The following is a 17,280-nucleotide window of genomic DNA, read 5'->3' on the forward strand; positions in this document are numbered from 1 at the left end:
GTTCTCTAATGCTGGCCAAGTGAATGATGCGTGAACATCCCACTTTCTATCTCCCTTGGAGGAAGAGCAGCTTCCAGAAATTCATGAGCTACATGGCTGTCATTAGCCCTAAGGGGGTCAAAGCTGGAAATGAAGTCAGCGATGGGAAACATAAAAGAGAGCTGGTTTCTGGGAGAGAGGCCACCACACCTACTTTAAAGTGGGCATCATTGCCCATGTAGGCTGTTTCAGCCTCAAGAAAGACATTGGGAAGGTGGAGCTTAGGCTAGAGAGCATGAGGCAGGAGAGGAAGAGCTGAATTTCTCAAATGGTTTCCATCTGCTCTGATGGTGTCCATACTCTTGAAGTGAAATAACGTTTAACTGTCTCCTGCCCATGGCATCCATCCCATAAGTATTGCTGAGCACCTACTGTGTGCCTTTTGTTCTGCTTTATGCTGGGGAAATAGAAAGGAAGCAATGAGTCTTTGGGAGAGACAGGAATGAAAACAGATGCTTTGCAAAGTGCTTCATTCTACGTAAGAAGACAGCTTTGGAAACACACAGTCAGGAGTGAGTCACTTTGGGAGAGTTGGGGAAGAATTTGTAAAAGAGTTAACAGTTTAGCTGGATCTTAAAGGATAAGTAGGGGTAAAAAGGTGAAGCAAGGCATTCCTGGCAGAGTAACGAGTGTGAGCAAAGACGTAGGGGAATGCAAGGGTGTGACCCGTCTAGGGAACAGGCCAAGTTGGTTCACTGGGGCAAGGAAATATTCTTGGGGATGGGAGGAGGAGGAAAGAAGGCCAGAGAGACGGGTGTCCCAGCACCTGGACAGAAATGCTGTAGAGTCACAGCCACAGTGTCTGCTATGTGCCAGACAATGGGTTAGCTGGAGATAGAGCAGACAGGAGATGCTGACCACTGAGGACATGAGTCAGCACTTTCCATTTCTTCCCATGGTCAGTTTCACCAACTAAACAGGAAGGGGCTTAGTGGCCATCAGAAAATCTGGATAGACATAAGTATGGAAGCCAAGGCCAGCGGACTGTGCTGGGCTTCCTTTCTATTTCCCGAGGTCTGCACAGTGCCACAGGGCTGCCATACTGGGAGTGAGGCCAACCACCAAATTGGAATGAAAGCCAAGAGCCACAGCAGCAATGTCTTCCCTTGGTTCTTGCTGCTCCTGTTTCCTCCAAGTGAGAAGTAATAACGTATTCTCTAAGGAGAGCAGGATAAGGAAAGAGAAAGAGGAAAGGTAAGGCAGGGAGAAGGGCATCATGGGGAAGGGGCTTGGTGTGGCTGTGGTCCATTGTCCTAGCATGGAGAAGAAGTGGGGCTGATATCCACACAGCTGTCAGTGTTCTTGGCTCCCTGAGAAAGGCCTGTGGGCAGTGCCTGGGCTGTAGGAACTGAATCACCATGTTCAGGTGCCCATCTCAGCTCAATGATCCCCTTACCTTGCCAAATCCTCTCCCCTGAGTTGTGTGCTGGGGAGCAGAGGGTCACATTAGATTTGGCTCAGGCCATACTTTTATTAATTGCCCCATTTGTATTTAGCCCCAAGTTTGGAAGCTGAGGTTGCTGGTTCCTCCCTCTGCCCTCAGAGCCACCCAAGGTTTATTTCATTTCTTTGTACTCTATGCTTTGTGTCTGATGCCTCCTCAATAATGTGAGCTAGTTAAGGACCAATGCTACATCTTATTTATATCTGCACGTCTGGCTTCCAGCATGGAGTCCTAGAGCTGAGAAGCAGACAAAGAAATATTGATGTAATCATTACTGAAAACCTGACAAAGCTGATGACAGTATACCTCAGTGTCCAATGGGGAGGAGCAAGGAAGAACAGCAATCTCATCTTTTCCTGATGGCTTTTCAGTTCTTTTCATTTCTTAGCAGGTGTTTTCCCCCTTCAACTTTCTCAATACTCCCCTAGGCTGGCTCCTGGTGGGCTCCTTATTTATTTGTTTATAATGAATAGATTTTGTTAGAATAATTTTAAGTTTACAGAAAATTTGAGCAGAAAGTACGGAGTTCCCAAATATACCCCCTCATGACACAATTTATCCTATTATTAGCATCTTATACTGGGGCATTTTACATTTGTTATGAAACATTAGTATTAACTAAAGTCCACAGTTTACATTAAGGTTCACTTTTTGCATATAACTCTATGAGTTTTTACAAATGTATAAGGATGTATATCCACTATTACAGAAGAGTTTCACTGCTCTAAAAAATTCTCTGTGCTCCACCTATTTATCCCTCCCTCCCCCAGAACCCCTGGCAACTACTGAATTTTTTTAATGTCTCTGTGCTTTTGTCTTTTCCAGAATATCATATAGTTGGAACCATACACTATGTAGTCTTTTCAGACTGTCTTCTTTTACTTAGCAGTATGCATTTATGGTTTCTTTATGTCTTTTTATGGCTTGGTAACTTATTTCTTTTTATCCTTGCATAATATTCCTTTATGCAGATGTACCGCAGCTTGTCTATGCATTGATCTATTGAAGGATATCTTGCTTGCTTGCACATTTTAGCAGTTATGAATAGAGCTGCTGTAAACATTTATGTGCAGGTTTTTGTGTGATTATGAATTTTTATCTCATTTGAGTAAATATACCTAGGAGCATAATTCATAGATTATGTAGTAAGACTATATTTAGCTTTGTAAGAAGCTGCCAAATTGCCCTAAAAACAAGGTTTTGGGGTCTGTCTGACCTGTGTTCAAACCCTGCTTTTCCACTTTCTGGCTTCATGAACTTTGTCAAGCTGCTTACCTCTTTGAGTTTTTTTCCTCATCTGTAAAATGGGGCTGTATTAGTCTGTTCTTACGCTGCTATAAGGACCTACCCCGAGACTGGATAATTTATAATGGAAAGAGTTTTAATTGACTCAGTTCCACAGGGCTAAGCAGGCCTCAGGAAACTTAAAATCCTGATAGAAGGGGAAGCAAACACGTCCTTCTTCACATGGTGGCAGCAAGGAGAAGTGCCAAGCAAAAAAGGGGAAAAGCCCCTTATAAAACCATCAGATCTCTTGAGAACTCACTCACTATCACAAGAACAGCATGAGGGTAACAGCCTCCATGATTCAATTACCTCCCACCAGGTCCCTCCCACAGCACATGGGATTATGGGAACTACAATTCAAGATGAGATTTGGGTGGGGACACAGCCAAACCATATCATGGGTTGATGATAGTACTTGCCTCATAGGATTTGTATTAGTCAGTTCTCACACTGCTAAAAAAGGCGTACCCAAGACTGGGTAATTTATAAAGGAAAGAGTTTAATTGACTCATAGTTCTGCATAGCTGGGGAGGCCTCACAATCACAGAGGAAGGTGAAGGAGGAACAAAGTCACATCTTACATGGTGGTAGGCAGAACAGTGTGTTCAGGGGAACTCCATTTTATAAAACCACCAGATGAGACTTATTCACTGTCACAAGAATAGTATGGGGAAACTGCCCCCATGATTCAATTATCTTCACCTGGCCCTGCCATTGACACGTGGGGATTATTACAATTCAAGGTGAGATTTGGGTGGGGACACAGCCAAACCATATCAGGGTTGTTATGAGAATCAGATCATATAATGTACATAGTTAAAGGGCTGAAATTTGGTGTACTGTGTTGAACTGTGTCCTCCAAAAAGGTATGTTCAAGGACTAGCCCCCATACTTGTGAATGTAAACTTGTTTGGGAAAAAGGTCTCTACACGAAATCATACTGGATTTAGGGTGTTCCCTAAACGCAATGAGTGATATCTTTATATGCATATCAAAGGAGGATACACACAGATACAAAAGTGATGGCTATGTGATGAAGAAGGCAGAGACTGGGGTGATGCAGCTACAAGCCAAGGAGTGCCAAGGATTGCCAGGATCCAGCAAAAGTTAGGAGAGAGTCATGGAGCAAGTTCTCCCTCGGAGCCTCCAGGAGGAACCAGCCTTGCTGATACCTAGATTTCTGGCCTTCTGAACTGTGAAAGAATAAAATGCTGTTGTTTTAAGCAACCCAGTTTGTGGTAATTTGTTAAGGTAGCCCTACAAAACTAATACGCATGACAAGTACTCAGTACATGGTGTGCGTCCACATTATTATCTATGAAGGTTCTCCTTACACTCCAGGCAGAATACACTCCTTCCTCTTTGAGGTCTCACTGTAGCCCACACAGCTTCTATCCAAGCCCTGACACTCTTTTTGGGAGTTATCTGCCTATACATTCATCTCAGACCTTGCACATTGAATCCTGGAGGGCAGGGCACTTGTCTGACCTGTCTCTGTGCCTGCAGTGCCCAGGGTTTAGCGAAGAGAAGGTGCATAGCAAAGACTGAATGAGGATCCGGTTGTTCTGGCTGTCTGTTGGCACTCAGGTCTCTGTCAAGCTCCTGCTTTGATGGAATACTCCATGATCATAACTGAACACCAAGCATCTGGTACCCTTCGTCCACATCTGGCTAAATTAGGTGTGAATGAATAAAAAACATGGATCCCATTTGCTTTCCCTCTGCTTCTTTTTAAGCCATATGCATTTAGAATTAATCAGCCAAGCATGACTGAGAGTTTTGACATACCCAAAATACTGAGGAAATAATTCAAGATATTTTGATGATCCTCAGTGCAAAGGTGTTTAAGCTGTTGACCCAACCATTTGTTCTATCTGAAGTCAAGGAAGGTTTGGATCAACACAGTCTGCCTCAGTTTTCTCAGTGAGGGTGGGACATGATGGGGACTCTGACAGTTTGACTCTCCTAGAGGTACTTGGTCCTAGGACTCACACTGCCCAGGCAGCAGCCAGTGCTAAATGGGCCGGAATGCTGAGGGTCTCTATGGTGTCAGAGCTCCTGTTCTTGGCTCAGGACTGGGTCCTAAATGCTGCAGTCCTGGGCAAGTCTGAGACTGCTCACTGCTCCCAGGACTTTAGATTGCAGGTCTGGAAGTCTGTAACTACACGTGTGGTACAGAGACTGTTGCATAGCTAGATTCTGCTGGAAGTGAGAGTTAAGAGGTCAAACAGCTTGTAAAATTGATGCAGGTCCTTCTGTCTCTTTAAGAAAACAAATGAGTCACTTTGTTCTTATTTTAAAAATGCCTGCTTTTATGTGTGTTTAGAAAATAATTATTTAGAGAGCTAGTTGTAAGGAAAATAAGCCCTACTTATAACCTACCTTGCAGAGATAACCATGAATTGACTCAATTATGGGCCCTTTTGGGCATTTTTCTATGTATGTATATGTGCATATTGCATATAAACAATCATATTGTACTCTGGTCAGTTCCCAGAATGTAAATGACGTGCCCCAAACTGAGTAGAGGGACACTTCAATTACACACATAAACATCTAATTTAGAAAATAAAGTTTGGTATATAATGTCATGTGTTTTGTACTCTGATTCATCAGCTATTTATTCTTTAGATTGTATGGAAGCTTTCTTGATTGAAGGGGATTCCCCTATTGTATGCCCTTATGGTACTCTGTATTCATTGCATGATGCCTCATAATGCCATTAGACATTAAACATTTCCATGTATAATTTTTGTCTTTCTTTTTTTTTTTTTTGAGACGGAGTCCCGCTCTGTCGCCCAGGCTGGAGTGCAGTGGCACAATCTCGGCTCACTGCAAGCTCCGCCTCCCGGGTTCACGCCATTCTCCGGCCTCAGCCTCCCGAGTAGCTGGGACTACAGGCGCCCGCCACGCGCCCGGCTAATTTTTTCTATTTTTTTTTTTTAGTAGAGACGGGGTTTCACCATGGTCTCGATCTCCTGACCTTGTGATCCGCCCGCCTCGGCCTCCCAAAGTGCTGGGATTACAGGCGTGAGCCACCGCGCCCGGCAATTTTTGTCTTTCTTGCTAGACTGTAACTTAGGCAAAGGTGGAGCAGTGACTGACTTGAGCCAACACACCACCTGTCACCTTTCTCCAATCTTTTATTTGACTCAGACCATGGTCCCTGAGCCCCTGGAGTGGAGGGGAGGACTGGAACCCTTGACAAAATGGATCTGGCTACATATACACCTATATATCCTTTTGAATATCTGCTCAATCATCTTCCAAGGAACCTGATACTATTGAAAACCCAGAAATTGTACCCTAAGAAAACAGATGGCTAACCTTTTGGAATTCTGTTGGATTCTGGTTCCAAGCTAAAACCAAGGATTCAGGACTGCACTGTAGTTCACAATTTAAGATGGGGAGTGAAGAGGACTTCTTCAGGCCAGGAGATAAATGATTTTCCTTGAGTTTCCATCACAGAAAGGCAACAGAGCAATAAATCTCTTTATCATTATTACCCCAGTCTGGATGTATAGCTGGAATGGATATCTTTGGCAACTAATACAACTCCCATACAGCTTTCTGATCCATGGTAAGGTCTACTATGGGGAAAGACTCCAATGAAGCCATTAACATTCACCAGTTATGCAAAAAGAAAAAAAATCAAAAGCAATATTGCATTTCCAAGGACAGCTGAAGACACTGTCATGACCATCAAAGACTTGAAAGGCACAGGAGGGGGGTCCTCAACCCTCTCCACTTAATTTTTTATTTGTCAGCGTAAAAGGATCCTTGAGATGAAAATGGATTATCATAAATTTAATTAGGTGGAGACAGTAATTGCAGCTGCCATTTCAGATGTGTTCTCTTTCTGGATATAAGCAATACAGCCCCTGACATTGGATATGCAGCTATTGAACAGGCAATGAGTGCTTTCTTCTCCATTCTGAATCACAGCAAACAGCAGAGGCAAATTGCTTTCATTTGGTAGGGAGAGAAGTAACATATTTACTGTCCTAATTCAAGGATTTGTGAATTCTCCATATCTGTGTTATAATCTATTTTACAGGATTTTGATGGCCTCACCATCTTACAGGACATCATGCTTGTTGTCCCCCAGGATTGATGACATTATGTAGGTAAGACCTGGAAAGAGCAGATTCCCTAGTTGTTTGGCTAGATACATGTGTGCAGAGAGTGAGCTATACATACTTTGAAATCAAGTTCTATATAGCTTCAGTGATCTAGAGCAGGGTTGGCAAACTTTTTCTGTAAAAGGCCAAATACGAAATAATTTTAGCTTTGGATACATGGTCTCTCCTGCGACTACTCAACTCTCTCGTTATAGTACAAAAGCAGTCATGGACAATATGCAAACCAATGAGCATGGCTGTGTTTTAATAAACTTTTATTTATAAAAACAGGCTGTGGGTTTGATTTGGCTTGAAGGCTTTTGTTTGCCAACCCCTGATTTAAAACATGTTAGGGATCTCTTCCAAAAATGACAAAATGGTCTCTCCTGTTATTCCTTCCACCAAGTTGAAAGTATGATATTAAATGTTGTCTTAGTTAGTTTGGGCTATTGTAACAAGTTAACATAGACTGAGTGGCTTAAACAACAAACATTTATTTCTCACAGTTCTGGAGGATAGAAGGTTGAGATCAGGATGCTACTATGATCAGATTTTGGTGAGGGTTCTTTTCTAGGAAGCGGACACCCAACTTCTCCTTGAGTTCTCACGTGGTAGAAAAAGGACTAGATAGCTCTCTTAGGCTTTGTTTACAAGGGTACTTTTCCCATTTATGAGGATCTCACCCTCATAAACTAAATCACCTCCCAAGACCCCACCTGCTAATACCTTTAAATTGGGGGTAGGTCTTCATGAATTTATGAATTTTGGGGGAGTACAAACATTTGCTCCATAAGAAATTTGAAATCAGTTGATGCCACATTTCAGTGTATTGTGTTCACCCATTTTCCAGGTGACCTGAAAAATTGGCAGCTTTAAGAGAGGCTCAGATTAAAAGAATCTATAGCTGTTCCAAAAAGCAGTTGGCTCCTCACTCAATTTGTTTGAACCACATGCACAATAGGGCTTGACATATCTGTAGTAAGCTAAGATGCTATATGGTTTCATATAAAAACACCCCCCTAGTATTCCTACCTTCTTGAGCCTCCTGAATCCTCTGTATTCTGCTCAGGCAGTTTTGGTACCTCTTCCTCATTTACTGTAGGCCAAATTTGTGTCTAAGCTTCAAAGAGCCATCCCAGTTATTATGGAGGCTTCCCAACTTTTATAGCAAATTTCGAATTAGTAGTTGACTAACTGATCTTTTTTTTTTCCTTCTCTTATCAAGGCTTCTAAAACCATTAACCACAGCTAGCCACATCTACAATCCTTATAATTACCACCACCTTCATCTCTTTCAGTGTCCCCAGCCTTCTGCATCTCCTTCCAATCCACCTCAGCCTTAGAACAAGTGATGCGATTGTCTGCTAGGGATAATTGCCACCCAACTCCCCACCAACAATGGCCTCCTGATTACCATCTGGCCCATTCCAGAATTCCACCTGGAAAGTCTGATTTCCAGGATCACTTCCTAGAGCAGCTCTCTTAGATTAGCTTCTCCCAAAAAGTAGATCCACAGATAAGAGGAGTTTGTGGGCTGGTTGTTGATTTTAGGTTGTGATTCCAGGGAAAATGGGTAGAGGTCCGGGAAGAAGAAAATGGGGAAGGGAAAGCTGCTGTAAGTTTGCATTATTGTGCAGGTCACTACTGTGGGGAATTAGAATTTTATCCCACTGTGACCCTCTGAGAATTTCAGAATTACCCACCCAAGTATTGGAAAAGGAAAACATTTGCCCATTGCCTCTATGGGTTGCCCCATGGGTGCTGTTTTCCTCTTATTTCTAGGTTTGCTTATGCCTGACTAAATGGATGCCACAATGTCAGAGAAGTCCCAGGGTAAGCCCAAGATAGATGGTGCAACTAAGGTGTCAAACAGCCATCAGACTAAACCCACAGGCCATTGTCCCAGTATTAAGTGGAACTGAAGATTCCCTGAGAGGATGTGAGGCAATTACAAGTGATGTAAACTCTGTACATGGACTCTATGGACTTCTTCACTCAAAGGCTCCTTTCCGTGCTAATGCCCAATTTTCCAGTCTTACTGTACAACTCTAAGTTCCTGGTATGTAGAGTATAATTTAAAAAAGGCAGTGTACATATTATCATGATAATAATCTATTCTCCAGCTGACCTTAAAGGAGAGTGGAATGCCATATTGAAGATTTAGATATGACAACAGGTGGGAGGTAACTGATTGTAAGTACTGGACATTGTTTTTCAGAGTGTAGTATATGACCATAGATTTAGGAACTGAGTGGCAGAGGTTGTGTGGTGCCTCCTGTGACTGAACCTAATGATCCGTGCTCAAAATGTTGCTTCTTGACTTGTGGTTCTATGGTCTGGTGAGCCTTAGGAAGTACCCAAGGAAGGAATAATCTCACAGGGAAAACAGTAAGTCTACTGAGTTGGAAGTCTTGGTGACTCCCAGGCCACTTCAGGCTCATGGAGCCACAAGGTAAACAAAGGGAAAAAAGGGTTGGTTGGTGTGGTTGAGCTTGACCATGGAGTGGAGATAGTATTTGGGCTACATGATGGGGCAGAGGAGAATATGAATGGAACTTTGATTATTCCCTGGTCTTGTCTTGTTACCACGCATTGTTGTAAACATTTACAGGAGACTATTATACCCTTCCAGGAACAGGACCACCAATGACTGAGATCCTTTGAGAATGAACCATTCATTCATTTCATTAGACAAGATCCCCTGTAAGTTGTGGTACTGGGAAAAGATGGGGGGAATACGTATTGCATACTGGATAAGTGACCTCATACTTGTTAGCTCTGGCTTTGTGTCCATTTGTGGAAGAGTAAACCGTATTCTCTACCTTTTTAAAAAAACTTTTTATTTTTAAAAAACTTTTATTTTAGGTCCGGGAGTACATGTGAAGGTTTATTATACAGGTACATTTCTGTCATGCGGGTTTGTTGTACAGATTGTTTCACCACCCAGGTATTAAGCTTGGTACCCAACAGTTATGTTTTCTGCCTCTCTCTACCTGTATTTTCTTACTTGTTGGAGAAGAAGGCTCTGGAGTTTTGTAGGGTGGAGCTAGAAGTGAAAGCTTCAAGTCTTCTTCTGATGAAAACTTTGATTGGGTCTTCATTTCAAACATACTCTGCTCCTCAGGCTGGGGATTATATACTCCCAAAACTACATGGTCATATGTTGGAGGACATATGGCTATCTTCTATTCTTCAGAGCTTTGTCTCATACCACTGTTACAATAATTATTTGAGAATCCATTATGCTGAGACACCTCAGTTCCTATGTCATCACACTAAAATCCATCTGCATATAAACAGTAAAACAAAACTTAAGCTTAATCAATCAGTAACTGCCAACTAACCTTTAACTAGAGACTTTGCACTTTAAACAATAAAAAATGTTTTTGGTCATGCTTATGTGAATATCTTCACTCTTAGTGGAGTGCTGAACCACTTGTGATCTGGTGCTGCCCAATTCATGAATTCCTGAATGCTCAAATAAGCTCTTTAAAATTTTAATGTGTCCAAGTATATCTTTTAACACCATTGTTAAAAAAAAAAACTAGATCTAAATGTATGTTACAGTAGTAAAAACAGATTTTTATTCAGGAACTATGGCAAGAAGGGAGAGGAGATCTCAGTATAGAACTGGGATCAATTCAGAATACAATATGGAAAAGAAGGATTTATAGCACAGGAGCAGGGTCAGGGTCCGTGGATGGAAAATTACTAAGACAAAACATCAGGCGTAAGGGGGATTCTGGCTAACCCAACTTGGCAGGATTCTTGCTGAAGGCAGGCCAGGTGATCAGATAAAAAGGGTGGGGGATGGTGGAGGTTGAGGAATTTGATCAGATATTGAAGATGATCAGACATTAAGGGAGGAGGGGATTCTCTCTAAACTGACTTAGCATTCTTGCTGCAAGTGGACCATAAAAGGACAGTCACTGAAGCCCAAGTTGGAGACCTAGTTTAGAAGAGGACTTAAAGGAACTTAACTAAAGTTTGGTCAAGGAGATAGTCTTCGTCACCACCACCTCCCTTAAAGTCAAATTAATAGTTTTTAAAAATACCTACTTTATAGTATTCACCACCCTATCTGTCCTTGTTTCAGATGATTGCTTTGTTACTGATGGTCTGTATATTATTTCTTATGTGACTATTTTCCTCACGCGGTTGTTAGAGATGAAGGTGAATCCAAACCCGTGGCTATTTCCATAGCACCAAACATACCGCCTGGCAGAGAATCTTAAGTATATCTTAATATATTCCTGCTGAATAACTGAATGGATGAATAGGTGAACAGACCGTGGAGACCCTAGACTGTTGAAGATGCCAAGCCTCCAGAACTGCTCTCTCTGCTGACCGGTGTTGGTGATGGGGATTCTGGTCCCATAAACAGCTGCCCCATTTAGGTTATTTGCTCTTTATTTTTTCTAAGCCCCAAAGACCTCCAGACACTATAACCTCTTCACCTGCATGAGATTTGCAAGTCATCAATTCCTGCCCATGGACCATTTCCTTTGTCAAGGGGAGAAAGTGATTCCCTGCAGTCTTCTGAATTTACAAAGAAAAGCTGTCCAGATGTGTCTGGCCTACCTCTCTCTGCTCTCTTTCCCTCACAGCCCCCTCATTTTGCCTCCAAATGAAATTCATTTCTGGCTGAGGGGAGAGAAAAAGGATTAGGGAGTCTATATGCAGCTTCTTTCAAGCTACAGGGGAGGGCAGATGGTTCCAGTCAGTGTTTTCTTTACAGGCATATTTTGTTCCTTAAGGCACAATGCAGGCTGGGATACCCAGGCTGGCTTACCATTAACCCTTCTGGAGCCGAGTGGCCCTCCCAGGCTGGGTCAGTACAGACTTCAGGTCATGATGTGCTCCGGGGTCCAGGATAGAAGTTGTATCAGATCACAGGTTTGGGCTGGCTTAATGTTCCTTATAGGGAAGCATATTCCAAAATGCTATAATTCTAGGGGCTCAGTGAGTTTGGCAGTAGTCAGCTAAGGCATTTAAAAGGAGTTAGGGTTTAGTTTTACCTTGAAAAATGGGGCTCATTAGTTTGGAAGGGGAGGGCAGAGTGGGCATTCTAAGCAAGCAAAATAATGTTATATTATGACAACAATTTGGTAAATTAGTTTAAATCCAGTAAGTATTAGTTGAATACCTAGTATGTGGCACACATGTGTATTTATGGATCTGTACCTCATCAGTAGATAAGTCACTTGCAGACAGAAACTGTCTGCATACTGACTAGATTAATAGGGCCTGGTGGTTCAATTATTGATCTCTTACTCCATGCCAGGTCCTTGGCTAGATGGCATGGATTAGAGACAAAGATGGTTTCTGAAGTTAAGCTCATAGTCTAGCAGTGCTATGGTTTGAATGTCCCCTCCAAAACTCATGTTGAAATTTGATTGCCATATAAAAATATTAGGAGGTAGGACATTTATTTTAAAAAAATTTCAATAGATTTTTTCAGAATAGGTGGTGTTTGATTACATGAATAAGTTCTTTAGTGATGATTTCTGATATTTTGGGACACCCATCCCCTGAGCAGTACACGCTGTACCCAATGTGTAGTCTTTTATTCCTCACCCTCACTCCCACCCTTTCTCCTGAGTCCCCAGAGTCCATTGTATCATTCTTATGCCTTTGCCTCCTCATAGCTTAGTTCCCACTTATGAGTGAGAATATACAATGTTTGGTTTTCCATTCCTGAGTTACTTCACTTAGAATAATGATCTCCAATTCCATCCAGGTTGCTGCGAATGCCATTATTTCATTCCTTTTCATGGCTGAGTAGAATTGTGGTATAGATACTATGATTTCTTTATCCACTCATTGATTGATGGGCATTTGGACTGGTTCCATAGTTTTACAATTGTGAATTGTGCTGCCATAAACATGCATGTGTGAATGTCTTTTTCGTATAATGACTTCTTTTCCTCTGAGTAGATATCCAGTAGTGGGACTGCTGGATCGAATGGTAGTTCTACTTTTAGTACTTTAAGGAATCTCTACACTGTTTTCCATAGAGGTTGTACTAGTTTTCATTCCCACCAGCAGTGTAGAAGTGTTCCCTGTTCACCGTATCCACTCCAACATGTATTATTTTTTGATTTTTTGATTATGGACATTCTTGCAGGAGTAAGTTGGTATTATATTATGGTTTTGATTTGCATCTCCCTAATCACTAGTGATGTTGTGCATTTTTTCATATTTGTTGGCCATTTGTATATCTTCTTTTGAGAATTGTCTATTCATGTCCTTAGCCCAATTTTTGATGGGATTTTTTTTTTCTTGCTGATTTGTTTGAGTTCCTTGTAGACTCTGGATATTAGTCCTTTGTTTGGTCTATAGATGGTGAAGATTTTCTCCCATTTGGTGGGTTGTCTGTTTATGCTGATGATTGTTTCTTTTGCTGTGCAGAAGCTTTTTGGTTTAATTATGTCTCATCTATTTATCTTTGTTTTGTTTCATTTGCTTTTGGGTTCTTGGTCATGAAGTTTTGCCTAAGCCAATGTCTTCAAGGGTTTTTCTGGTGTTATCTTCTAGAATTTTTATAACTTCAGGTCTTAGGTTTAACTCCTTGATCCATCTTGAGTTGATTTTTGTATAAAGTGAGAGATGAGGATCCAGTTTCATTCTTCTTTATGTGGCTTGCCAATTATTCCAGCACAAATTTATTGAATAGGGTATCCTTTCCCCACTTTATGTTTTTGTGTGCTTTGTTGAAGATCAGTTAGCTGTAAGTATTTGGGTTTATTTCTGGGTTCTCTATTCTGTTCTGTTGGTTTATATGTACCTATTTTTATACCAGTACCATACAGTTTTAGTGACAATGGCCTCATAGAATAGTTTGAAGTCAGGTAATGTGATGCCTCCAGATTTGTTCTTTTTGTTTAGTCTTTCTCTGGTTATGTGGGCTCTTTTTTGGTTCCATATGAATTTTAGAATTGTTTTTTCTAGTTCTGTGAAGAATGATGGTGGTATTTTGATGGGCATTGCATTGAATTTGTAGATTACTTTTGGCAGTGTGGTCATTTTCACAATATTGATATTACCCATCCATGAGCATGAGATGAGTTTCCATTTGTTTGTGTTGTCTATGATTTCTTTCAGCAGTGTTTTGTGGTTTCCCTTGTAGAGGTCTTTCAGGACTAATTAGGTCATGGGGGCTTTGCCCTGTATGAATGGATTAATTCCATTTTAGTCAGAGTGGTTTTGTTATAAAAGTGAGATCTCTCTCTCTCTCATGCTCTCTCACCATACAATGCCCTCTGCTATCTTATGTTGTAGCAAAAAGGCCCTTGCCAGATGCCAGCACCTTAGTATGAAACTTTCAACCTCCAGAACTGTAAAAAATAAATTTATTTTCTTTATAACTTACTCAGTCTGTGGTATTCTGTTACAGCAGCAGAAAACAAAGATAAGAAGTTATAATTAGTGCGTACAAAGTTCAGAACAGCATAGAGAGTGACCAATTTTGTCCAGTGGAGTCAAGGACATCTCACAGAGAATACGAGTCTGAGATGAGGATTTTTGTTGTTGTTTTTTTGTTTTTTTGAGGCAGGGTCTCACTTTGTCACTCAGGCTGGAATGCAGTGGCACAGTCATGGTTCACTGCAGCCTTGATCTCCTGGGGTCAAGTGATATTCTTGCCTCAGCCCCCACCAGCAGCTGGGACTACAGGTGCTAGCCATTGTGCCCAGATAATTTTTAAATTTTTTACAGGGACAAGGTCTCACAATGTTGCTCAGGCTGGTTTTGACCTCCTGGACTCAAGTGATCCTCCTGCCCTGGTCTCCCCAAGTGCTGTGATTACAGGCCTGGGCCACTGCGCCTGGCCTGAACTGAGTTTCAAAGGAAAAATAAGATTTCTTTGGCTCAATGGGGACAGATGACAGGGAATGGAGATGGGTGTTTTTGGCTGGGGAACAGCATATACAAAGGCTCAGATGTATGAAACTGCATATGCATTTGGGGAAAACAACAAATTGTGTATTAAAAATGTTCACTTGAAAATGATTTACTAAGAACCTGCTGTGTGGCAGGAACTGTTCAGGGTGCTGGGGTACATGGTAGCCAAGGCAGACACATTTCTTTCTTGTTGTATTAGTCCGCTAGGGCTGCTGGAACAAAATACCACAGACTGGGTGGCTTGAACAAGAGAAATTTATGTTCTCACAATTCTGAAGGCTGGAAGGTGTTAACAGGGTTGGTTTCTTCTGAGGCCTCTCTCCTTGGCTTGTGGATGGTCGTCTTCTCCCTCTGTCTTCTCATGGTCTTTCCTCTCTGTATAAAGACACCAGTCATATTGGATTAAGGCTCACTCTAATGACTTTATCTTTGCCCATTACATTTGCAATGTTCCTACTTTCAAATAAGGTCATATTCTGAGGTACTGGGGGTTAGGACTTCAACATATGAATTTGGGCGCGAGGGACACAGTTCAGCCCATGACACTAGCAAAGGGTTTAATTTGTGTGTGTGTAGGTAGGCAATAAATGACTACACCAATAAGCAATAATCTTAGATAATGGTAAGTGCTGTGAAGAAAATTAAAGCAAGATAATGGCATAGAAATTGACCATTTTGGCCAGGCATGGTGGCGTCCATCTGTAGTCCCAGGTATTTGTGTGGCCAATGTGGGAGAATCACTTGAGCCCCGGAGTTTGAAGCTGCAGTGAGCTATGATTGTGCCACTACACTCCAGCCTGGACGACAGAGTGAGACCCTGTCTCTAAAAAAATTAAAAAAGGATAAAAAGAAATTGATCATTCATTCAGCAAATATCATTGGAACCTCATTTATGAGCCACGATTTGGGTTTGTTGCTGGTGACTAAATGACCCATGAGACATGACCTTTGGCCTTAAAGCATTCACGGGGTGGTAGAGGAAACCTATGTGCATAGGAGGAAATATGTGAGGAGGCCCCTTGGTCGGAGGTACATGGTTAATCAGGAACACTGGAGCCGTTTCAGCTGAGAGAGGGGAGTTGGTGGCATCATGCAGGAATGGTCAGGGCATTAGAGTCCTACTTAGGAAAATCCATCTCCACGTTGTCCTAGAGATGAACTTCTCTTACTACTGAAGGGAGTAGAACAAAACATTCTTCCATCATGGCAGCCCAGGCACAATGACCTGTGTCTTGACCCTTCTCTGCACCCAATCTAGGCTGGCACAGAAGTCCAGATCAGAGGAGACTGGCAAAGTGGCAGTCGAAAGAATTTGTCTTGAGCAGTATGCATGTACCCTGGGCCACATGGTAGATACAGCCGTGCACTTCAAGTGAACCTTTAACAAGTTCTGGGCCGGGCGCGGTGGCTCAAGCCTGTAATCCCAGCACTTTGGGAGGCCGAGACGGGCGATCACTAGGTCAGGAGATCGAGACCATCCTGGCTAACACAGTGAAACCCTGTCTCTACTAAAAAATACAAAAAACTAGCTGGGCGAGGTGGTGGGTGCCTGTAGTCCCAGCTACTCGGGAGGCTGAGGCAGGAGAATGGCGTAAACCCGGGAGGCGGAGCTTGCAGTGAGCTGAGATCCAGCCACTGCACTCCAGCCTGGGCGACAGAGCCAGACTCCGTCTCAAAAAAAAAAAAAAAAAAAAAAAAAAACAAGTTCTGAAGCAGATATTAAAAAACACAGCCCTCCTAGAAAGTGACTGTGTCAGCTTAGACAGGCGTAGGACAAGAGCAGCAAGGAGCTCTCAGAAGGGAAACTGTATTAATTAGGTGGAGTGTGGGGAGAAATTCACCTGGGTCCAACTAAGACTGAGAATAGTCACTGGTTCCTCAGCGAGAAGCAGCTGAGAGAATGTAACTTAGCCCGTCAATTGTTAGGGAAGGAGCTCTCAAAGTTTAATGTGCTCAAGAATCACTTGGAGAGATTGTTTAACATGCAGCTTGCAGGCCTCACTCCAGCAGCAGTCAGTAGGAGTCTTGGTGGAACTCTGGAATCAGCATTTTGAACAAACCACTTCTTCCAATATGTTTTGGATGTAGGTAGGTGGCTTACTTGATCACATGTTAAGTAATTTTGCCTCTGCATTATTAAACACAAATAGAATGTAAATGAACTGTATTGTAAATTGCATATAGTTTTCTATTCTATTAGTAGTCTAGTCATTCTCAACAAGTTCATTAGAGTGACAAGAGTCCTTAGTTATTGCGGCAGTGCAGATATTATTATATACACACACCTGGACCAAGTAGGCCCCAGCTAAATATCTCAGGTACTATTCTGCTGTCTAGGGTGGGGCAAACCAGATTCATACTCCCCTTCAGACTGCTGACTGACTGGGTACTGAGGGGGTGTGTGTGTGTGTATGTGTATAGCAGACTGGGCTCACGTAACCATGACTTTGGTCAAGTTTCCAAAGCAACGGAAACAAACAGGGAGAA

The sequence above is a fragment of the Theropithecus gelada genome, chromosome 1 (genome assembly GCF_003255815.1).
Source record: "Theropithecus gelada isolate Dixy chromosome 1, Tgel_1.0, whole genome shotgun sequence".
In the NCBI taxonomy this organism is placed as follows: domain Eukaryota; kingdom Metazoa; phylum Chordata; class Mammalia; order Primates; family Cercopithecidae; genus Theropithecus; species Theropithecus gelada.